General features: G+C 49.8%; 1 protein-coding gene across 2 annotated transcripts in view; it reads right to left on the bottom strand.

Moving 5' to 3' along the window:
• The window catches only part of CERS4 (ceramide synthase 4), a 108,159-nt gene that overhangs the window by 66,258 nt on the left and 17,445 nt on the right, over positions 1-24,456 (bottom strand). The window contains exon 1 of one of the 2 annotated variants that reach the window (XM_081895747.1): positions 19,173-19,321. The exons of the other annotated variant lie outside the window; for it this stretch is intronic. The gene's annotated coding sequence lies outside the window, so the exon portion shown is untranslated. Of the gene's footprint in view, positions 1-19,172; positions 19,322-24,456 lie in introns of those variants that run through there. 2 annotated transcript variants of the gene reach the window in all.

Genomic DNA, 24,456 nt, shown 5'->3' on the forward strand with positions numbered 1-24,456 from the left:
CTTCAACCAGTGTAGAATTCGGAAACCAAGTTGCTCACTGGGACAAGACAGTTTGAGCATTTTGCAAGGATCCTGACCCTACTGCACTGGCTGCCAGTGACCTTCTAAGTGTCCCTATTTTCCAGAGACAGTCCTGGATTTACAGAAGCCATTTGGTTTCTGATTTGATCCCGGAATGGCCCACTTCTCCTTAGGACGTCCCTATTTTCATCGGGGAAATGTTGGAATATACAGTGGCAGCTGTTTATCAGCTCCATCTGGTACACAGGATGAGACCCTCCCTGACCGCAGACTGTCTTGCCAGAGTGGTGCATGCTCTAGTTATCTCTTGCTTGGACTACTGCAATGCGCTCTACGCGGGGCTACCTTTGAAGGTGACCCGGAAACTACAACTAATCCAGAATGCGGCAGCTAGACTGGTGACTGGGAGCGGCTGCCGAGACCATATAACACCGGTCTTGAAAGACCTACATTGGCTCCCAGTACGTTTCCAAGCACAATTCAAAGTGTTGGTGCTGACCTTTGAAGCCCTAAATGGCCTCGGTCCAGTATACCTGAAGGAGCGTCTCCACCCCCATCATTCAGCCCGGACACTGAGGTCCAGCTCCAAGGGCCTTCTGGCAGTTCCCTCGCCGAGTTACAGGGAACCAGGCAGAGGGCCTTCTCAGTGGTGGCGCCCACCCTGTGGAACGCCCTCCACAAGATGTCAAAGAGAAAAATAACTACCAAACTTTTAGAAGACATCTGAAGGCAGCCCTGTTTAGGGAAATTTTAATGTTTAATAAGTTATTGTATTTTAGCGTTCTGTTGGAAGCTGCCCAGAGTGGCTGGGGAAACCCAGCCAGATGGGCAGGGTATAAATAAATTATTATTATTATTATTATTATATTATTATTATTATTATTATTATTATTATTATTATTATTATACCTTGGTTTAAGGACAGCTTAGTTTTTGAAAAACTTGATTAAGAATGCTGCAAACCTGGAAGCAGGTGTTTTGGTTTGTGAGCTTTGCCTTGGAATAAGAACATGTTTCGCTTCCTGTTGAGTGTGTTCCATTTGTAAACTGTGTCCCCCGCTGCTATGGGAAAGCATGCCTTAGTTTAAGAAAGCTTTGGTTTAAGAACGGATTTCTGGAACGGATTGAGTTCATAAACCAAGGTACCACTGTACCTGAAGGAGCGTCTCCACCCCCATCTTCCAGCCCGGACACTGAGGTCCAGCTCCGAGGGCCTTCTGGCGTTTCCCTCCCTGCGAGAAGCGAGGTTACTGGGAACCCAGCAGAGAGCACTTCACTGGCTAGCGATTATCTTCTGGGCCCAATTCAAAGTACTGTTTTCGACCTATAAAAGAAGAACATTCAGACCCTCCAACTGTCTCTATTTTCCAGGGACGGTCCCGGTTTCTGACTTGATCCCAGAATGCCCCACTGGACGCCCCTCTTTCCATCTGAGACACGCTGGAGGGTATGGAATAGGACATCTCCGTTTTCATCAGAGAAATGTTGGAGGGGACGGAAATGCAAACCACATTTGCACATCTAAAGAGGAACCAAAAGCATTCTCTTTAAAAGAGGGGGGGGGGAGATGGGGATTTATTTTCTAACCCTGCTGCCCAAGCAGCAAACTCAGAAACGCAGCCGCTGCTCTTTTGACTTTCCCGTTTTAAAAATAAACGCGGCCCGGCTTGTCTCGTGAACAAGGCCGTGCGTCGCCTGTGCAATGCTGTCGCACGCCAGAGTCGAAGGTGTCCTCGGAAATGCATGACGAGGCTTTTCCTCCGCCCCCCAATCTATTTTTGCCACACAATCCGCTTGCACTTTAAGTCCCCGAGGCTCTCTCTCTCTCTGTGCGAACGGGGATAAAGAGCTCTGAGGGATTTCAGATGCTGTGCAAGAATAGCCACAGCTTAATCCTACCCGGGGCAGACGGACAACGTTTCCAAGGAGAAGGAAACGACAAAAGGGTGGCGACAAAAGGGTGGAATAGGAAGCTGTCGGAACCAGAATCTACATCTGCATCTCAGGAAACCTCTACCTATGGAAGACAGCGGTGGTTGCCTGCAACTAAATCCTACTCGGAGTAAATCCATTGGAAATAATGGGGGTGCCGGCCAATTTCAGTCCCTCTGTCTCATGGGTAGGCAAACTAAGGCCGGATCCGGCCCAATCGGCTTCTAAATCCAACTCACGGATGCTCTGGGAATCAGCGTGTTTTTGTTGTTGTTGTTGAGTCGTTTAGTCGTGTCCGCCTCTTTGTGACCCCCTGGACCAGAGCAGCCAGGCACTCCTCTCTCCCACTGCCTCCCGCAGTTGGGTCAAACTCATGCTGGTAGCTTCCAGAACACTGTCCCACCATCTGGTCCTCTGTCGTCTCCTTCTCCTTGGGCCCTCCATCTTTCCCAACATCAGGGTCTTTTCCAGGGAGTCTTCTCTTCTCATGAGGTGGCCAAAGTCTTGGAGCCTCAGCTTCAGGATCTGTCCTTCCAGTGAGCACTCAGGGCTGATTTCCTTCAGAATGGAGAGGTTTGATCTTCTTGCAGTCCATGGGACTCTCAATAGACTCCTCCCCCACCATAATTGAAAAGCATCAATGCTTCAGCGTGTCCTTTTATTTAAACTGCATCTCTGGGTTATTTGTGGGGCATAGGAATTCATTCATTTCCCCCCCAAAAAAAGATAGTGTGGCCCCCCACAAGCTCTGAGGGACAGTGGACCGGCCCCCTGCTGAAAAAGTTTGCTCTATCTCATAGCTATGTTTCACTATAAGATCAAGGACCGAGTTACGACGATGTAAAAAACGAGACCTTCTTTTATAGAATCCTAGAATTGCCATCCCTTTGAAAAACAAAACGAAGGCAGAGACTTTTTTCTCTCTCGGCCCCTCCTGTCGTATATTGAACACAATTATAATTGCAAGCTGGCTTTCGGACGCCGGCAAACGTTTTCGCAACACAATAAAGGAAGAAACAACATTTCGGACGCAGATCGCAAACGGAGAATCGGGAGCGCTTGGCTCTGAGGCGACCGGCGAGAATCTCGGGAGAATTGTTGCAATGAAGGCTTGGAAGGAGAATCGTAGAATCACAGAACGGTGGAGTTGGAAGGGACCCTAGACATCATCTAGTCCAACCCCCCCGGAAGGCAGGAATGTGCAGCAATGCCCCAGACGGAGATCAAACCTGCAACCTTGGCGTCATCAGCACCACGCTCTAACCAAAGCGGTCCAGATGTCCCTTGTGGTCTGTTCCAACTCTAAAATTGGATCATCTATGAAATCTCCGTGGGTTCAAGTCCCACACTGGGCAACAAAAGATTCTTACAATGAAGAAACCAGAGGCCTTTCTCCTTGGAATAACAGGTGTTGAATTGCCCAAAAAAGATGTAAATGTATTTTTTGTATGCCACAACCGCTGCACGGGTTTTACTAGCCAAAAAATGGAAAACACAAGAACTACCAACAATTGAAGAATGGCAGATGAAGATGATAAGAGTTTATGGAGCTGGCTGATCTCACCGGGAGAATCGGCGACCAGAAAGAAGTGGAACATCAAGAAGACTGGAAGAAATTCAAAGACTATTTTAATAAATACTGTAATATTAAAGATATTAAAGATATTTTCCTGCTTGGCAGGGGGTTGGACTCAATGGCCCTCGTGGTCTCTTCCAACTCTATGATTCTATGATTCTGTGATTCTATGTAACCACTTGAAAAAAACAGATGACTTTGGGAGGGTCCCTGTTTCAATTCAACCATTCTAGGGTCCTACGAAAGGGGCAGTTTAAAACCTCTTAACCAGGCATTGCCAACGTCCTTCTCTTCCTCCCTCTGCTTGGCTTATTTGGCGACTTTCTCACTGAGAAAAGCTCATTCATATTGCACCCAGAGGAGACCCCAGTCCAGGCCCAATCCTGTTCCCTTAGACCACTGGTTGTCTGTCCCCTGATACTCTGCCAACCCTCCATTCCACTTCATTTTCTCCAGCTCCTCTAAAAGTTATGTAACTTTGCATTCTTGGCACAGATGTTTTTGCAGAACGAGATCTGTCTGCTCAAAAGCGAAGCTCGGAAGCGGGTCTCTGTTAAGTGTGAAAGGGGATTTCCTGTGCAGAAAGTTTCGCCGACAAGCGGTTAGGAAGAATAATAATAATTCACTAGACTGTACGGAATCATCTGAAATTTGTGGGGGGAAACAATCCTTTTGAATTCTACGGGCCCAAGACATGGAATCTAACAAAGGGACAATATGAAGGGACTCTCTGAGCCCTTACGACGCTGTGGGTTAAACCACAGAGCCTAGGGCTTGCCGATCAGAAGGTCGGTGGTTCGAATCCCCACGACGGGGTGAGCTCCCGTTGCTCGGTCCCTGCTCCTGCCAACCTAGCAGTTCAAAAGCACGTCAAAGTGCAAGTAGATAAATAGGTACCGCTCCGGCAGGAAGGTAAACGACGTTTCCGCACGCTGCTCTGGTTCGCCAGAAGCGGCTTAGTCATGCTGGCCACATGACCCGGAAGCTGTACACCGGCTCCCTCGGCCAATAAAGCGAGATGAGCGCCGCAACCCCAGAGTCGGCCACGGCTGGACCTAATAGTCAGGGGTCCCTTTACCTTTACCTAATAATAATAAGGCTTTCTTTAACGACGGAAGAGACGTACAAACTCGCTAGACACGAACAAGTTGCGTGCAATCACAGACTTGCCATGCACAAAGTCAACAGTATTTGGAATTCCTTTTTATAAATACCCTATTAGGTTAAGGTTTGGTGAACTACAATAATATTATTTTTGGTAATGCATACAGTTTTTCTGTTGTGCTGTTTTGTTTTCTTACACTGTCCTGCTTCTTTTCTTCTTCTTTTTTGTCCCTTATCTTACATCGCGCACTTGTATTTACGTGGTTTTTAGAAAAATAATAATCCAATAAGGAATATAAAACTATATACGGTATATGTACCTCTCTCTCTCTCTCTCTCAACAGATATGAAACTTGGGGATAAAGTTTTCACTGCCATCCATTACAGGCTGTGTCCTAAGATTTAACCTTATCATAACCCTCAGAGAACAATTTGTATAGTTTGAGGATCAAAGTAATGAGAACATTTCTTTTTTTAAAAAAAGGTTGCAAGGGGAAGCAAGCAAAATCTGGGCAAGAACATTTTGAGCCAGGAGTTTAGAATTTAACTTTGCGGGGGCCTCATTGTCCTGATCTGCTAATGGGGAACGAGAGACGCAGAGAGAAACCAGCCTTTTAAAGATCACCATTTAATGCTTAATATTTAATTTCGCTGCCCAACCAGGCCAGACGGAATTTTGAAACCACGCTCCCAGCACCTAAGGGAAGCAAGGCAAAAATATGAACCAGTCATCGCAAAGGTCTGGGCACTGTGTTTATGTGTGATCAAAGGGATCTCCATAAACAGAATTGATGTGTGTGCGGAAACTCTAATTTGCAGGTGGATCCTATTCTTTTGCTCGGGGGAAAGATCCCGACGCCATGCGCAGAAGCTGTGAGAATGGCAAATTCCATGTTAGGGAGCATCGTTTGATTTCATTCACGCAGGTTCTTTTATTTATCCTAGAGCTGGAAGCGCCAAGCCCAAACCCCTGAGATGCAGGAATCTTTTGCCCATCGTGGGGTTTGAACCCACGAGCCAGAGATTAAGAGTCTTGAGTTCTACCAGCTGAGCTAAGGGGGCCAGTTCGCAAGATTAAAAACAGACATCACCTTGCCAACAAAGGTCCAGATAGTTAAAGCTATGGTTTCCCCAGTAGTGATGTATGGAAGTGAGAGCTGGACCATAAAGAAGGCTGATCGCCGAAGAATGGATGCTTTTGAATTCTGGTGCTGGAGGAGACTCTTGAGAGTCCCATGGACTGCAAGGAGATCAAACCTCTCTATTCGGAAGGAAATCAGCCCTGAGTGCTCACTGGAAGGACAGATCCTGAAGCTGAGGCTCCAATACTTTGGCCACCTCAGGAGAAGAGAAGACTCCCCGGAAAAGACCCTGATGTTGGGAAAGAAGGAGAAGGGGACGAAAGAGGATGAGATGGTGGGACAGTGTTCTCGGAGCTACCAGCATGAGTTTGACCAAACTGCGGGAGGCAGTGGAAGACAGGAGTGCCTGGCGTGCTCTGGTCCAGGGGGTCACAAAGAGGCGGACACGACTAAACGACTAAACAACAACAAGAAGTTGCCGTTGGCATCTTTTTGCTGCCAAGGGCAAAGTCAAACTGCTGTGTTAGCAGCACCAGAGTTGACCTCCCGACGGGGCAGAAGTTGTTTTTGTTGTTGCAATCCATCTGCACACCTGTCTTACCCATAGAGGCTAGTGGCATGGGGTGCCAGGGCGCCAAGTTCTGGAGGGCGCCAGGCGAGACTCCGGGGAACACGAAACGAGCGTGCTGAGTGAGCGAGGGTACGTGCGCCGTTCCCTCTGAGCGTCGGCTCAGTTTTTCCCCTTTTAGCCTGCAGGAGCCAAATTCTGCGGGAGGCTAAAAGGGGAAAAACCGAGCCAACGCTTGGTGGTAGTTGCAAACATGTTCTCGCTCGCTCAACATGCTGCCTGCCATGCCCACCGTGGTACTAAGAGGCCAGCTGAGCCAGGAGGTGCCGTGTCCAACCTCCACCTCTTCCCCGCTGGAGGAGCCGCCCTCCAGCCGCTGCCCGCCTCCTCCAGCCCTAAAAAAAAAGGTTGACAACTCTGGGAAAGAGTTGCCAAAGGGATCTTTCCACCACGGCGCCGTATATGCTTAAGACGGTGCTGTCATAGCTGTCAATTTACAGATTTGAAAATAAGGGACCAGCAGCCTCGAAACTAAGGGATCAGCAGCCAAAATAAGGGATTTTCCAAGCACAGGTATGTTTAACCTCTGAGCCCCTCTGAGCCAAAGGCAGAAAGCCCAGCCAGCAGCCAAACGAAGCCTCAAGCGGTGGTTCCCACAGCACAGCAACCCAGCAAAGGGGATGCAGCAAGGAAAACCACCGTCACCTCTCCGCTGGGAAGCGCTGAGCAAAGGCGAGTCCCCAGGCAACGCGGCCGATTTGATCGGCACAAGGCATGCAAGCTCCACCCCCCCAGTCGTTCTCAGACTCCTTATTGGGTGAGCAACGCAGCCAAGCAACACAGTTGGAGCCTCCCTCCTCCCTGGCCGGCAGGGAGGGAGGGAGAGGAGCTGCTTCCTTTGAAACCCGGGAAATTTAAGGGACATCATCAATAAGGGGCAGCAGCGGGACACGGCGCTGGGATAAGGGACTGTCCCGCCAAATAAGGGCCAGTTGACAGCTATGGGCCCTGTCCATCTGTCTCGAGAGATGGTGGAACGTGCCTTGTCTCCAGGGTACAAGCCGGGGCAGTGTGCCTGGAGGTCCTGGGCTGCCCAGAACACAAGACCCACCCCCTCTCGGCCTATCCTATCCTCGCATCCTTGTGGGAGGAAGAGGAGAAGGAATGGAGCTGGAGAAAGAGAGAGAGAGAGAGAGAGAGAGAGAGAGAGAGAGAGAGAGAGAGAGAGAGAGAGACATGATTGGCGTTCTTTTCCCGGTTTCCCTTCCTCGACAGGAAAGGACAGCACATACCCGGGCATGCACACATCCTGCAGAGCCAAACTCTGGAATGGAAATGGAGACGGGTGCATGAATGCTGATGCAGGGCTTGAGCTGGGCGGCCGAAAGCGACAGGAAAGACAACCCTTTGCCAAAGACAACACTGGAATCTAATCCCTTTGCAGGGCAACGCACGAGAGAGAAGGGTTACTAGTGTGAAAGACGTCGTTCGTCGTTGGGCCACGGAAGGCCAGGAAGAGACATTGTGGACAACCAAACTCAGCTGAGACCCTCCCTGACCGCAGACTGTCTGGCCAGAGTGGTCCATGCCCTGGTTATCTCCCGCTTGGACTACTGCCATGCACTCTCCGTGGGGCTACCTTTGAAGGTGACCCGGAAACTACAACTAATCCAGAACGCGGCAGCTAGACTGGCGACTGGGAGCGGCCGCCGAGACCATATAACACCGGTCTTGAAAGACCTACACTGGCTCCCAGTATGTTTCCGAGCACAATTCAAAGCATTGGTGCTGACCTTGAAAGCCCTAAATGGCCTAGGCCCAGTAGACCTGAAGGAGCGTCTCCACACCCAAACCCTCCAAGTGAGCTTTTTTTCCTGGGACAGTTCCGGGTTTACAAAAGCTGTCCCGGTTTCTGATTTGCTCCTGGAATGTCCTGCTTTTCCTTAGGACGTCTCTATTTTCATCAGAGGAATGTTGGAGGGGATGAAGTTATGCAAGCCCTGAGCCAAGGAGATAAGGAACTCTACAGCCTTTAGAAGACATCTGAGAGCCGCCCTGCGCAGGGAAGCTTTTAAAGGTCTATTATGTTTTAATTTATGCTGGATGCTTCCCAGAGTGGCAGGGGCAACGAACTCATATGGGTATTATGATTATGACTGTGATTATTAAATAGTAAAAGGTAAAGGGACCCCTGACCATTAGGTCCAGTCGTGACCGACTCTGGGGTTGCGGCGCTCATCTCGCTTTACTGGCCGAGGGAGCCGGCGTACAGCTTCCGGGTCATGTGGCCAGCAGGACTAAGCCGCTTCTGGCGAACCAGAGCAGCGCACGGAAATCTGTTTACCTTCCCGCCAGAGTGGTACCTATATATCTACTTGCACTTTGACGTGCTTTCGAACTGCTAGGTTGGCAGGAGCTGGGACTGAGCAACGGGAGCTCACCCCGTGGCGGGGATTCGAACCGCCGATCTTCTGATCGGGAAGTCCTAGGCTCTGTGGTTTAACCCACAGCGCCACCCGTGTCCCTATTATTAAATAGGATGTCCCTATTTTCAACGGAGAAATGATGGAGGGCATGCATTTCTCGAGGTTTATGTCAAGGCACACTGTTTATCTTTCCCCCTTTCCCTCTCCCCTTGCCTCTCCTAAGCTCTCCGGAATCCAAAGTGTTTCCTTATCAGCAAGTGGAACTGAGAAGCAGCCTCTCATCTTGCCCAGTGGGAAATAATACTGAAATAAACAACAAAACCTTCTCCTTTCCTAGTGGCGTCTCTGTACGCAACTCCCCTGGCTTGATAGCGGCCAGCTCACAGCACCGGGAATCCTGTGTACATTTTCGCCGCTGTCTAAATATTAGATCAGCGGCTGGTCCTTTGTCTGGTACTCTGGCCATGCTGTTCCTTTGTTTTTAAGGAATAATAGGAGTTGGAGCAGGGCCTCGAGGCTTAAGTGGCCTCTGTGTGTGGCTTTAGGAGTCCTTACTTCCATCTACGGCCCTAATAATAATTATAATAATAATGTTATTACTTATACTCTGCCCATCTGGCTGGGTCTCCCCAGCTACTCTGGGCAGTTTCCAACAAGATATTAAAACACAACAAAAAATTAAATGTTAAAAACTTCCCTAAACAGGGCTGCCTCCAGATGTCTTTTTTAAAGTCAGGTTGTTGTTTATTTCCTTGACATCAACACAGGGTGGGCACCACCACCGAGAAGGCCCTTTGCCTCCTTCCGGTAACCTCACTTCTCTCAGGGAGGGAACCGCCAGAAGGTCCTCGGAGCTGGACCTCAGTGTCCGGGCTGGACAATGGGGATGGAGACGCTCCTTCAGAGATACTTTGCAGAGACCGTTTACGGCTTTCAAGGTCAGCACCAAGACTTTGAACTGTGCTCGGAAACGTCCTGGGAGCCAATGTAGGTCTTTCAGGTCTTGGCGGCCGCTCCCAGTGACCAGTCTAGGTTGTTGTAGTTTCTGGGTCACCTTCAAAGGTAGCCCCACAGAGAGCGCGTTGAAGTAGTCCAAGCAGGAGATAACCACAGCATGCACCACTCTGGCCAGACAGTCTGGGGGCAGGTAGGGTCTCAGCCTGTGTACCAGATGGAGCTGCCCTGGACACAGAATTGACCTGCGCCTCCATGGACAGCTGTGAGTCCAAAATGACTCCCAGGCTGCGCACCTGGTCCTTTGGGGATACGGTTACCCCATTCAGGACCAGGGAGTCCCCCATACCTGCCCGCCCCCTGTCCCCCCAGAACAGTGCTTTTGTCTTGTCAGGATTCAACCTCAATCTGTTAGCCGCCATCCATCCTCCAACTACCTCCAGACACTTTAGGACTCATTCTCAGGCAACTTCCAAACTGTGCTACTGCAATGAAATTTATGTGGGGCTGCCCTTGAAGGCGAGGTGGGGATTTGATTCCATTTGGTCTCATTTTATTTTATACAGTATAGAAACAGAACCTTTAGAAGACATCTGAAGGCAGCCCTGTATAGTTTATGTAATGCTTAATGTTTCCTTGTGTTTATATCTCTGTTGGTAGCCACCCAGACAGAGTGGCTGGGGAAACTGAATCAGATGGTTTCTTTCGCGTCTTAACTCTGGCTTGCGACACCGATGATATACAAGATGTGCCCAGTCGCTGTGATGGCAATCAGCTTTTAATGGTGGATTTTTAATTGCTACAACCCAGAAGCATGAGGCAAGGGATAAATATCTCTTCTCTTTGGCAATCCCTCGTCGCTGAGTAAGATTGTCATTCATAAACACGGTTTTAACAGTGAGTCCATAAGTGACTGTGGAGGCCGATTCTGGATCCTCAGGTCCTTCCACAGTGGGGACATTGGTTTCCGGGAGGGAGTTGATCCCGGTGAGGGTTTGCCAAGCATGCCTTCCTCTTAGCACATTTCTCCCTCTCGTCCTGAGTTCGAGTATCTTCAAAGTCCATGACACCTTTGGAAAAGGCTGTTCTCCAATTGGAGCGCTCGCAGGCCAGTGTTTCCCAGTTATTGGTGTTTATACTTCATTTTTAAAGACTTGCTTTGAGAGAGTCTTTGAACCTCTTTTGTTGGCCACCAGCATTACGCTTTCCGTTCCTAAATTGGGAATAGAGGAGTTGCTTCGGAAGACAATAGTCAGGCATCTGCACAACATGACCGGTCCAATGAAGTTGATGTTGAAGAAGCGTCGCTTCCACACTAGCGATCTTTGCTTCTTCCGGCATTCGTTCGCCTGTCCGCCTGCGTGAAATTTTTGGGAGACGCCGTTGATGGAATCTTTCGAGGAGTTGGCGTTTATAATTCACCCTCCTCCTCAGTTTCTTCGTGTTGTTGTTCTCAGCATGCAAAACTGCCTTGCTCAACGCAGAAACACATCTCAAAACAGCGGAGGTGTTGTGAGCTCCTGAAAGAACTTGATAAACCCAGGATCCTTTTTTTAGGACAAATGTTTCGTTCGTTGTTCCTCGCACTTTTGATCCGCCTGCTGCTAGCATGTGGCCGCTGGAAAGAGGCCTAGGAGGAAGAGCAGCCCTCGGGCTAATAGAAATTTCCCCATGCGAGCACTGCAGTGAGGCCTAGTGGGTGGAGCGGAAGCGTTTCACACTGTGTCGTTTGTGCGCATAGAAATAAGCTCCACGGAGATCAGTGGGAAATTGTAGCTTTAAGCACATGAAGCAAGCGGCACAGAAGGAGTGGGTTTATCTGCACATCACCACACGGTGTTCTCTCGCATCTAAAGGACCTCTGAATAAAACATTTTTTAGAAAGAAAATAGGGCAACAAGCTGGAACGTGTTCCGGGGAAGAAGATGCAGAAGTAATGACAGAGGGAGTGCTCGGATTATATTTCGGCACGAGTCCCACTGCTTCCTGCAACATCACAGAGAGGGAGTGTAGAGGAGGGAGCCTCAGGGCATGCGCAGAGGGCACGCGCTTCGCGCATTACCGAGGGACCACGGTGGACACTCCCACACCTTTGCAAGGTTCAAGAAGCCGGAAGGCGCGAGTTCAAATCAAGTCCCACAGATCCTCCAAGGGTCCCTATTTTCCAGGGGCAGCCCTGGGTTAACAGAAGCCGTCCCACTTTCTAATTTGATCCAGGAGCGTCTTGCTTTCGCTATTTTCCTCAGAGAAATGTTGGGAGGGTACGGAGTTAGGTGAGCCCTGAGATGTAACTATACAACCTTTAGAAGACACCTGAAGGCAGCCCTGTACGGGGAAGTTTTTAAAGAAAATAAATAAATGTTTTATTATGTTTTTATATATGTTGGAAGCTGCCCAGGGTACCTGGGGCAACCCAGTCAGATGAGGGGAGTATAATTATTGTTGTTGTTATTATTATTATTATTATAGAATAAAGATAAAGGAAGGGATGCGGGTGGTCCTGTGGGTTAAACCACAGAGCCTAGGACTTGCCGATCAGAAGGTCGGTGGTTCGAATCCCCGCAATGACGGGGTGAGCGCCTGTTGCTCAGTCCCTTCTCCTGCCAACCTAGCAGTTCGAAAGCACGTCAAAGTGCAAGTAGATAAATAGGCACCACTCTGGCGGGAAGGTAAACGGCATTTCCGTGCACTGCTCTGGTTCGCCAGATGCGGCTTAGTCCTGCTGGCCACATGACCCAGAAGCTGTACGCCGGCTCCCTCGGCCATAAAGCGAGATGAGCGCCGCAACCCCAGAGTCGGCCACGACTGGACCTAATGGTCAGGGGTCCCTTTACCTTTAAGTTTTTATATAGGTTGGAAGCTGCTCAGGGTGCCTGGGGCAACTCAGTCAGATGAGGGGGTGTATAAATATTATTATTATTATTATTATTATTATTATTATTGAATAAAGGTAAAGGTAAAGGGAGCCGGCATACAGCTTCTGGGTCATGTGGCCTGCATGACGAAGCCGCTTCTGGCGAACCAGAGCAGCGCATGGAAACGCCGTTTACCTTCCCGCCAGAGCGGGACCTATTTATCTACTTGCACCAGCATGCTTTCGAACTGCTAGCTGGGCAGGAGCAAGGACCGAGCATCGGGAGCTCACCCGGTCATTGTGGGGATTCGAACCGCCTACCTTCTGATTGGCAAGCCCTAGGCTCTGTGGTTTAACCCACAGCGCCACCCACATCTGTTATGGAATAGGACATCCCTATTTTAATCCGAGAAGGGGTTTAGGATATGAAATGTGCAATCAGAGTGAGTCATCTGGGGAGAATGCACTGACTGCGATTCTGGAATATAGGGAAGTTTCTTCTTCTGAGTCAGAGCATTCACTGATCATAAGAACCCAAGACCCTGCTGGGTCAGCACGAAAATCTACGAGGTCCAGAATCTTCTCCTGGTAGTGGGCTGCCAGATTCACCAGTGAGAAGCCTGCAAAGGAGCTGAGTACACACTCCGTCAATGGCTGCTAGACATGAAGGCACGGCTGGATGAACCATTAAGGAAAATAAGCACAAGGGAAAGGGGGACACCACAGGAATTGAAAGCCCTTAACGGCCTCAGCCCAGTATACCTGAAGGAGCCTCCCTACCCCCATTGTCCATCCCAGACACAGAAGTCCAGCTCCGAGGGCCTTCTGGCAGTTCCCTCCCTGCGAGAAGTGAGGCTACAGGGAACCAGGCAGAGGGCCTTCTCGGTGGTGGCTCCCTCCCTGCAGAACACCCTCCCATCAGATGCCAAGGAAATAAACCACTATCTGACTTTTAGAAGACATCTGAAGGCAGCCCTGTTTGGGGAAGCTTTTAATGTTTGACGTTTTATCGTGTTTTTAATATTCTGTTGGGAGCCACCCACAGTGGCTGGGGAAACCCAGCCTGATGTGCGGGGAAAATAAATGTTATTATTATCTATAAATCCGGGACTGTCACTGGAAAATATGGACATTTGGAAGGTCTGAAATCTTTGGCACTTTGCAGCACTTTGACAGCCCATCTCTCACTTTGGGGCTGTCCACGTTTCTCATTTTTCTGGTTCCAATATCATAGAACTGTAGAGTTGGAAGGGCCCTCTAGAGTCATCTAGTCTAACCCGCTTCTATGCAGGAATCTCTTGCCCAGAGTGGGACTCGAATCCAAGACCCAGCCACAAAATTAAAAGACACCTGCTTCTTGGGAGAAAAGCAATGACAAACCTAGACAGCATCTTAAAAAGCAGAGACATCAGCTTGCCAACAAAGGTCCGTATAGTTAAAGCTATGGTTTTCCCAGTAGTGATGTATGGAAGTGAAAGCTGGACCACAAAGAAGGCTGATCGCCGAAGAATGGATGCTTTTGAATTCTGGTGCTGGAGGAGACTCTTGAGAGTCCCATGGACTGCAAGAAGATCCAATCTCTCCATTCGGAAGGAACTCAGCCCTGAGAGCTCAATGGAAGGACAGATCCTGAAGCTGAGGCTCCAAGACTTTGGCCACCTCATGAGAAGAGAAGACTCCCTGGAAAAGACCCTGATGCTGGGGAAGATGGAGGGCACAAGGAGAAGGGGACGACGGAGGACGAGATGGTTGGACAGTGTTCTCGAAGCGACCAGCATGAGTTTGACCAAACTGCGGGAGGCAGTGGAAGACAGGAGTGCCTGGCGTGCTCTGGTCCAGGGGGTCATGAAGAGGCGGACACGACTAAACGACTAAACAACAACAACCTCTTGCCAAATCTGCATTCTGATGAGCCTTCATTGTGCCCATCCTTGTGCTTGTTTGTTTATAATATTGTGAAAACTAATAAAAAATTTGGGAAAAGGAAAAGGAAAAAAATTAAAAGGGCTCTCCTTCCTTGGAGGTTTTTAAGCTGGGTGGTCAGCTGTCAGGGATGCTTGAGCAGAGATTCTCACATTGCAGAGGGTTGGACTAGATGACCGCTGGGGACCCCTCTCTACACTTTTTGATTCTAGCTCCTCTCTGGGCTAAAAGTACCCAGCTCCTTCGACCGTTCCTCATAAGGCATAAGCAGATGACAAGGGGAACTCTCTTTGCTGAAACCCTTATGAGTTCTGCCAGTCAGACACTGGTTTGTATTTGACAAACCGCTGCACGGACACTATAAAGCACATTTCTGCCCCCTTCCCTTAAAAAAAAAAAAAGAATACTGGTAACTGAAGTTTGGTGCTGGGAATTGTAGCACTGTGGCGGTCAAACTACAGTTCCCAGGAGGTCCTTGCATGCTTTAGATGTGCCCAGCCTACGGCACGTTAATCAAAGGTCTGCTCTGCGTATGTTTTAGTCAGATACAGCCTAACACAGTGGTTCTCAACCTGTGGGAGGTGTTGTCGGACTACAACTCCCATCATCCCTGAGCTCTGGCCTTGCTAGCTAGGGGTGATGGGAGTTGTAGTCCAACAACATCTGGGGACCCACAGGTCGAGAAAGGCTGTCCTAATGGATGGACTTTGACTTCTGTCCTAACAAAAATTAATGGCAGCATTATTATTATTATTATTATTATTATTATTATTAGAGTTTATATACCAGCCTATGCCCGGAGGTCTCAGGTCAGTTCACAGAAAAGATCACAATATATATATATATATATATATATATATATATATATATATATACCGTATTTTTTGCTCTATAAGACGCACCAGACCACAAGACGCACTTGTTTTTGGAGGAGGAAAACAAGAAAAAAAATATTCTGAATCTCAGAAGCCAGAACAGCAAGAGGGATCGCTGCGCAGTGAAAGCAGCGATCCCTCTTGCTGTTCTGGCTTCTGGGATAGCTGCGCAGCCTGCATTCGCTCTATAAGACGCACACACATTTCCCCTTAATTTTTAAGAGGGAAAAAGTGAGTCTTATGGAGCAAAAAATACGGTAATCTGAATAAAGACAACAATCCAATAACACACACACACCAAAAAAAGCCACATTTTAAAAGGGTATAGGGTGTCAAACAGATCAACCAAAGGCCTGGTTAAAAAGGAACGCTTTTGCCTGGTGCTTAAAGGTGTGTAATGAAGGCGCCAGGCGAACTTCCCTGGGGAGAGCATCCCACAAACAGGGAGCCACTGCAGAGAAGGCCCCGTTCTCATGTTGCCACCCTCCAGACCTCTCGAGGAGGGGGCACATGAAGGAGAGCCTCAGAAGATGATCTCAGGGTCCGGGTAGGTTCATATGGGAAGAGGCGGTCGTTTTTTAAAACGGCAGAAGGGAATCAGTGAATCTTCCCCATATTTCTATGTATAGGGCAGAGGGAGAGTGGCCAAACTCTCTAGCAGCTAAATCTCTTGTGGAGGAATCAAGCCAAGAATTCAGCGTGGTTCTGGGACTGACAGGTGTTTTAGTCTTACCCCTCGTACACCCCCTCAAAGAAGAGAGGTGAGGGTTCAAGGCTGCCTGGAAAGGTTACCTGATGTCCTGCACGATTTCCTCATAATCCCAGGTGTGTGGCGGTGCAGACGACAAAAGGCACTCTGCGGATGCTCAGAGGCAATCAAGATGGGCAGCGGGCAAGCGGGATCTGAGTGCAAGATCCCCACCATCAACCAGCATTCAGAACCATAGCTCACTGGGCAGAGCACGAGACTCGCAATCTCAAGGTCCTCGGTTCGAGTTCTGAGTTGGGTGAAAGATTCCTGCATTGCAGGGGGTTGGACTAGATGACACCCTGTGGACCCTTCCAAATCTGTCTCCAGCCTTGGAAGCAGAGCAGGGCCGCCCTGGCTAGCAGCCATCAATAGCCCAATCCTTGAAATTGCCCAATCCTCTTTCAAAGCCACCCCAGTTGATGGCTACTGTGGCAGGGAGTTCCATAGTCTAACTCTGCATGATGGAGGATTTTTTTGTTTGTCCGTCCTGAATCTTTGCAACACTGAGCTTCACTTCTAGTGTTACGAGAGAGAAAGGCCTCTCCAAAAAACAACAACATGATTTTAAAAGCATCTGTACTGTCACCACTTCCCTGCCAAAAATCCCCCAAGCCTTCTTGTTGGTGGCCCCTTGTTATATATCTGTGCTCAGCCTACCTCAAAGGGCTGTTGTGATCCAGGTCAGGTTCCGAGGGAGGAACTTAAAACTACTCCGAAGTCCTTGCAAGGAAGGGGGGGGGACGAAGACAACCTGCCGAAAAGGCCAGTTATGTGAGTGGTGCTGTGGGTTAAACCACAGAGCCTAGGACTTGCCGATCAGAAGGTCGGCGGTTCGAATCCCCGCGACGGGGTGAGCTCCCATTGCTCCATCCCTGCTCCTGCCCACCTAGCAGTTCGAAAGCACGTCAAAGTGCAAGTAGATAAATAGGTACCACTCCAGCGGGAAGGTAAACGGCGTTTCCGTGCGCTGCTCTGGTTCGCCAGAAGCGGCTTAGTCCTGCTGGCCACATGACCCGGAAGCTGTACACTGGCTCCCTCGGCCAGTAAAGCGAGATGAGCGCCGCAACCCTAGAGTCGGCCATGACTGGACCTAATGGTCAGGGGTCCCTTTACCTTTACTACTAATGATGCCCCCCTTTTCTAAAAGTGTACGGCAACACAGTCAGAAAGCCACATAATCCAATAGGCTCTAATTGTCCAATGCAATCAGTAACATAAGATAATCAATAACGCGAGGAATTGAGACCCAGCGATTTCTGAAAGCCGTAACAGAACCTTTCAAACAAACACAAATCAAAACTGAAACAGCGCGCCGGAGCTCAACAGTTTGGCAACCCCCGTTACAGGGTTGCCAACTTCATTTCCTGGCCCTGCTCCTGTGCCTTTTGTGGCACATGTGTTACAAAGGAAACAAGGACACACACACACACACACACACACACACACACTTCCCCTCCTTTTGCAGCACAGGCAGCTCTTAAAGGCGTAGGGGGAGGGCCGAAGAGGCACCAAAAAAGAGTTGGCAACACCCCCAACTGGGATGAGGCAGAGAGAAGAGAGCCCAGCTTAGGCAGGCAGCAGCCTATTCGGTTGGCAGTTTGACCAGTTCTTTTTCCAGGCACCGCAAGGCCAGCTGCAAGGGAAAGTTGGCGACTGTGGTTGCTGCCGGCGAATCAGCCCTGCCAACTGGGGGGGGGAGGAGGCTCTCCCCGCCCCCACAAACACCACCCACGTGTCCCTTTCCCCAGAGCAGTATCTTTGGCACGGCTGGGCATGCCCTGGCCTTGCTGCAGCTTGCCCCCAAAACCGCGCACTGCCAGGCGAATCCTGGGCCCATCTATTATCCCTTCTGCCTCGGTTGTCTGGCAACTTCCACGTGGCCGAATAACGGGGAGAGCCTGCCCCACGCTTAGGGGCTCCTGCTCCTCTTCGCCCACTGGCCTCGCCCCCAGGGCTGAGCCGGGCTGCTTCAGGCCCCTGCCCTCCCCAAAAGATACCCTGCCAACTGGGCACTGTCGAACCGACTAGCTGCCAACTACTCACAAGGCCGTGTCTCTTGGAACAGCAAAATCCAGCCTGCCTTCTTCCTCCCTCCCTCTCCGCGCACGGCTCTGGCACTGCCAACTTCCCCACACAGAGAACAAGCCGTTATGTCCCAGGATGTAGGGCGGTCCTGATGGCCTCTAGGTGCCCCTTCCCAGTCTCGATTGGGGCCTTTTCTCTCTCTGAGTGCGCCCTAAACTGTGCCCGCCCTACAATAAGGCCTATTCGCTACCAACACCCTCCCTCTTGCCTCAAAGATACCAGCGCCCACCTGATGCCACTGGTGCCCTTTGTGTGTGGGAGGGGGTCTCTTCCAGCTTTCTGCCCGCTCTGTCTGGATGCCCTCTGGGTGCCCCTTACCGGGTGGTACCCAATTTCTACCAAAACAAGCGTCCCTTCTTCGTCCTAGTTCAGCTTTGGCACTGAGCCGGCGTTGCCCACCAGCCAAGAGACACCCCCTGGCAGGGGTGCCAACTTGAATAAAATATCGGGGGGGGGGTGTATGTTTGCCCAGGTAAGCCGTGCCCCGCATAATCACAAGACATGGCGCCTGCCCACTATTTGAATGGCAATGCCCATCAACTTTGTAGAGCCCACACCCTCAAATATTTTACCGGGGGAGTCAAGGGACCTCGGCGCCTTGAGGTTGGCTCACATGCCCCCGGGCGCCCTCCCCCCAAAACCACCCTCCTTCTTTTCCTGACTCACTTCTGACAATCTTCCCCGCCCGGGTCTGCTGCGCCCATCGCCGTGCCCCCTTCTCCCGCCGCTACCCAGATGTGCCCATGGAGGAGAGATGGGAGGCGGCGGCGGCGCAACCCCCCAACCCCCCCCCCCCACGAATCCTTGCTTCCAGCATTGTGGGCTGTGCCAACGCTGATGCCCAGCTGGCGTTTGGGGAGGGAGCGCCCGACGCCGGCTGATGCCCAGCCCTGGGGCGCTGTCGCTTCCAGAGCGCGCTGCTTGGGCACTGCCCCTTTTCCCCAGGGAGGGGGGACCCTCCGTCTCTCCCCCCCCCCCAGCCCACTCCCCCCGCCAGCCCCCTCCCTGCCCGCATCCAGACCTGCTGCTCCGGCGCGCGCGTCTCCGCCGCTTCTCCGAGACGCCTTCCGTCGGCTCCGGAGTTCGCCGGAGCTCCGGGTCAGGGTGGAGGGAGACGGGGCGGCCCCGGGAAGGAGGAGTCCGGAGGAGGCGGGCAGAGGCGCTCTCGCTTCGCTTTCCCTCCTTCCCTCCCTCCCGCCTGCGCTTCCCCCTCCTCCGGCGCCGAGAGGGAGGAGCGGAGCCTGTGGATCATCGAGAGCGACGGGGAAAGGCGCAGGAGCAGCCGTGCCTCTGAGCGCGCGCAGAGCGCGGCCAGCCCCATGCGCAAAAACGCGCGCGCGCCCCTTGTTGTTGTTGGTTGGTTTGCTTGCTTGTGATTAAATAAAAATAAAAATAAAAAATATGGTCGGATTCTCCCCGCGAGGGGGAGGGCGCCTGGCTGGCCGTGCCTCTGAGCGCACGCAGAGCGCGGCCAGCCCCATGCGCAAAAACGCGCGCGCGCGCCTTGTTGTTGGTTGGTTTGCTTGCTTGTGATTAAATAAAAATAAAAATAAAAAATATGGTCGGATTCTCCCCGCGAGGGGGAGGGCGCCTGGCTGGCCGTGCCTCTGAGCGCACGCAGAGCGCGGCCAGCCCCAAGTGCAAAAACGCGCGCGCGCCCTGTTGTTGTTGGTTGGTTTGCTCGCTTGTTATGAATTAAAAATAAAAAATGTGGTCGGATTGTCCCCGCGAGGGGGAGGGCGCCTGGCTGACCTAGCCTCTGAGCGCGTGCAGAGAGCTCCCGGCCCTAATGGCGAAGATGATGGTGCGCGTTGCTGTTGTTTGTTTGCTTGCTTATTTTTAAAGGGTTTCCTGGGATTTATTCTGGGCACTCAGTTTGGGGCCCTGGAAGGTGTGGGGAATGAAACAGGGCCTCTGAGCCTGTGCAGAGTGCCTTTCACCCTCCCCAATGGATAAAAAAGAGGGTTTGGTAGGGCTGTTTAAGAGAGGCTCAAGCATGGGAGTAGCCAGTGGGGACAGCTGCTGTCTCGTCAAGTAAATAAATAAAAATGCTTAACTAGAAGTAGAAATGGTAGAACAGATTTTTCTTGACACCTTAAGGCCAGAAGGTGTGGAATTAAGAATTTTTAGTTTTAATTATTCACATCCCAGGTTCCCCCAGAGGAGCTCAAGGTGGCGTTCCTTTTTAATTTTTTTTATTTATGTTAAATTTATAGGCCGCACTTCATCTGTTGGTCTCCCATTTCGGCCTCACAACAACCCTGTGAGGTCGATCAGGCAGAGAGAGAAGAGAAGAAGAAGAGTTTGGATTTGATACCCCACTTTATCACTCCCCTTCAGGAGTCTCAAAGCGTCTAACATTCTCCTTTCCCTTCCTCCCCCACAACAAACACTGAGGTGAGGTGAGTGGGGCTGAGAGACTTCAGAGAAGTGTGACTGGCCCAAGGTCACCCAGCAGCTGCATGTGGAGGAGTGAGGAATCGAACCCGGTTCACCAGATTACGAGTCCACCGCTCTTAACCACTACACCACACTGGCTCTCAGACGGTAACTGGAAACCTAGAGAGCAAGTGGGGTTTTTAAGGGAGCTCCGTTGCCTAGGATTTCTTCTTGGCACTTGAGGCTGGGCCCTGAACGTTGCTGGAATAATAAGAATCACATAGGTGACCAGATTTTTTTCAATGAATCCGGGGACACTTTTCAACTTCAATGGATTTTGTATGGGGACTGATTTGTAAATCTGGGGACTGTTCCCGGGAAACAGGGACGTCTGGTAACCTTATAGTATCTGAGTATCTGCAGAGTTCCTTTTGCACAATCCCAATGGATAAAACACAGGTGGCCTTTTTAATATATTTTTTAAGAGGCTCAGTAATCTCGGGATTTATACGCGAGTCTCAAAACTGGACCCTGGAAGGTCCGGTGTTTTGACAACAACAGCGGCACGTTGATGTTGTTGTTTAGTCGTTTAGTTGTGTCCGACTCTTTGTGACCCCCTGGACCAGAGCATGCCAGGCACTCCTGTCTTCCACTGCCTCCCGCAGTTTGGTCAAACTCATGCTGGTAGCTTCGAGAACACTGTCCCACCATCTCGTCCTCTGTCGTCCCCTTCTCCTTGTGCCCTCCATCTTTCCCAACATCAGGGTCTTTTCCAGGGAGTCTTCTCTTCTCATGAGGTGGCCAAAGTCTTGGAGCCTCAGCTTCAGGATCTGTCCTTCCAGTGAGCACCCAGGGCTGATTTCCTTCATAATTGAGAGGTTTGATCTTCTTGCAGTCCATGGGACTCTCAAGAGTCTCCTCCAGCACCAGAATTCAAAAGCATCCATTCTTCGGTGACCAGCCTTCTTGATGGTCCAGCTCTCACTTCCCTACATCACTACTGGGATAACCAGAGCTTTTACTATACGGACCTTTATTGGCAAGGTGATGTCTCTGCTTTTTAAGATGGCACGTACATCGAATCAATTCAAATCCGAGAGATCCGTCAAATAGGATGAAGATTTTTTGCAGAAGCTTGCTTAGAAGAGGGATGGCTTCGGCAGGGGCCAAAGAGGCAATCTGGTGCACCGCAGGAGGGAATTCTAAACCCTCCCCAGCAATCTGTTGCCAAGATCTACGGCTTATGGACACATTAAGACTCTCCTGTCCGGCATCTAAAACACGCACACAAACGGCCATCACTGAATGGTCTCAGATCCAGTCTCCACAATTGTCCGGTAGGTCTGGGAGAGACACAGTCAGTGTGGGCAATACTGCTGTAGACAGGCCCAGGAAGTGACACTGCCAAAATATTAAAAAAGGCAGCTTTCTGTGTTCCTAACTTTCTTTCTTTTTAAATATTTATTATTATTATTTTCTAATTTACATTTCAAAATATTCATCCAAGCAACCTTAAATCAATTGACTTCCCTTCTCCTCCTCCCATGGTTCATTCTGCATACCACCCATCTCTGAATATTTTACATGAACTGTTGTTGTTGTTTAGTCGTTTAGTCGTGTCCGCCTCTTCGTGACCCCCTGGACCAGAGCGCGCCAGGCACTCCTCTCTTCCACTGCCTCCCACAGTTTGGTCAAACTCATGCTGGTAGCTTCAAGAACACTGTCCCACCATCTCGTCCTCTGTCGTCCCCTTCTCCTTGCGCCCTCCATCTTTCCCAACATCAGGGTCTTTTCCAGGGAGTCTTCTCTTTTCATACTATTCAGTAATCCATTGACTGATGAAGCGTGTAGCGAAACTTGTAATATATCTGGAGAGGTAAATGGTAAAGGTAGAAGGACCCCTGACCATTAGGTCCAGTTGCGGACGACTCTGGGGTTGCGGCGCTCATCTCACTTTATTGGCCGAGGGAGCCGGCGTACAGCTTCCGGGTCATGTGGCCAGCAGGACTAAGCCGCTTCTGGCGAACCAGAGCAGCGCACGGAAATGCCATTTACCTTCCCGCCGGAGCAGTACCTATTTATCTACTTGCACTTTGACGTGCTTTCAAACTGTTAGGTTGGCAGGAGCAGGGACCGAGCAACAGGAGCTCACCCCGTCATTGCGGGGATTCGAACCGCTGACCTTTGATTGGCAAGTCCTAGGCTCTGTGGTTTAACCCACAGCGCCACTCGAACAGGTCTCCTTTTGCCCACTCACGTTATTCTCACCAGGGTGGTGGCTTTGATTTGCCTTCCTGTGATTGATCCATGCATACGGTTTCGTGTTTCCAACTCAAGACCCGTTGAATAACATCTCATCAGCTTAAAGAAACTTTTTCACATTCTCCAGTCTGCTACCGTTTCCATTGCTGGGGTTGCCGTTCTGTGATTGGACTTACGCTACTTGTTGAACGGTTCATTTATCCAGTCTGCATAACATTTATTGCAAATGTACCTAGTTAAGATACAATTGTACATGTTATCCACTCCATGTTTACAGTATCTCCAGGCTTTGTTTTGCACGTGACACCTTTGTTGCTTGAATGGTTACAAGTCTATCTCTATTCTAGCTACTACTCTAGTAAATTTGGTTTTATACTTAAAAGCCAGTTTGTGGTGCTGTCGTTTTGTTGCATTATTATTACTGTCACCCCATTTGATACTTTGTGTATATACCTTGAGATACGACAACTATCTTGAAATAGAGCATTGCACTAGATACACTGTAAACACCCTTTTTATGTGTTATTCGGTCACAGAAGTGATTTGGTCGTGAGAAAGGTGCTGCAAAACAGAGGAGACCGAGTTTCGAATCACAGAATGGGAATCGAACCTGCAACCTTGATGTTACCAGCAGTATTATGCTCTAACCAACAGGGGTGGCGCTTTTTTGAGTTTGAGTCATTTAGTCGTGTCTGACTCTTGGTGACCCCCTGGACCAGAGCACGCCAGGCCAGGCTTTTACTATACGGACCTTTGTTGGCAAGGTGATGTCTCTACTTTTTAAGAAGCTGTCTATGTTTGTCATTGCTTTTCTCCCAAGAAGCAGGCGTCTTTCGACATACCATATTCATTTCTAATTCACATCCCATTCCTTATATTCAATTATGAACTTTTTGATTTTTTTACTTTTGTTTCCTATTCCCATTATCCACCAGCTATCATTTTATCGATTCCTGCTCCTTACATAACAGCAACATCTTCCCTTAAAGAACGAAAGAGGTTTATGCCATCCCCTTGTCCGTCCACTTAAACATCATCGCTTATTATTTCTATATTAATTTTTCTTTCTTTTGCGTCTTGCGACGGAACGGCAGGCTGTTCTAAGATCTCTGCAGCCACCTGCGAGGTGAGCTGCACAGACCAGAGGTGGCGAAGAGGAAAGGAGAAGCAATTGAAATGCAATTAAAAACCATATAGCACTCAGCACCGTGCAGTACCAGGCAGAGAGAATTTGCTAAGTGGTCCCCTAAGGCCCAAAGCAATTTTCAATCAGTCCCATGTGGGAGAGGAATTTGGGAAATGCTGATGTAGGTGGTTCTCTGGTTAATGGATGCTTGGCAGACTGAGCATGGATCTCTGACCAAGTTACAGTGGCCCGTTGGGCGGTTGTGGGGAGCTGACAAATAATAATAATAGTAATAATAATAATAATAATAATAATAATAATAATAATAATAATAATATATTTATACCCCACACCCATCTGGCTGGGTTTCCCAAGCCACTCTGGGTGGCTCCCAACAGAATATTATTATTAATACTAATAAAGTGTTAAAACATCAAGCATTAAAACTTCCCTAAACAGGGCTGTCTTCAGATGTCTTCTAAAAGTCAGATAGTTGTTTATTTCCTTGACGTCTGATGGGAGGGTGCCACCACTGAGA

This window comes from Podarcis melisellensis (genome assembly GCF_964234715.1).
Source record: "Podarcis melisellensis genome assembly, chromosome: 18".
In the NCBI taxonomy this organism is placed as follows: domain Eukaryota; kingdom Metazoa; phylum Chordata; class Lepidosauria; order Squamata; family Lacertidae; genus Podarcis; species Podarcis melisellensis.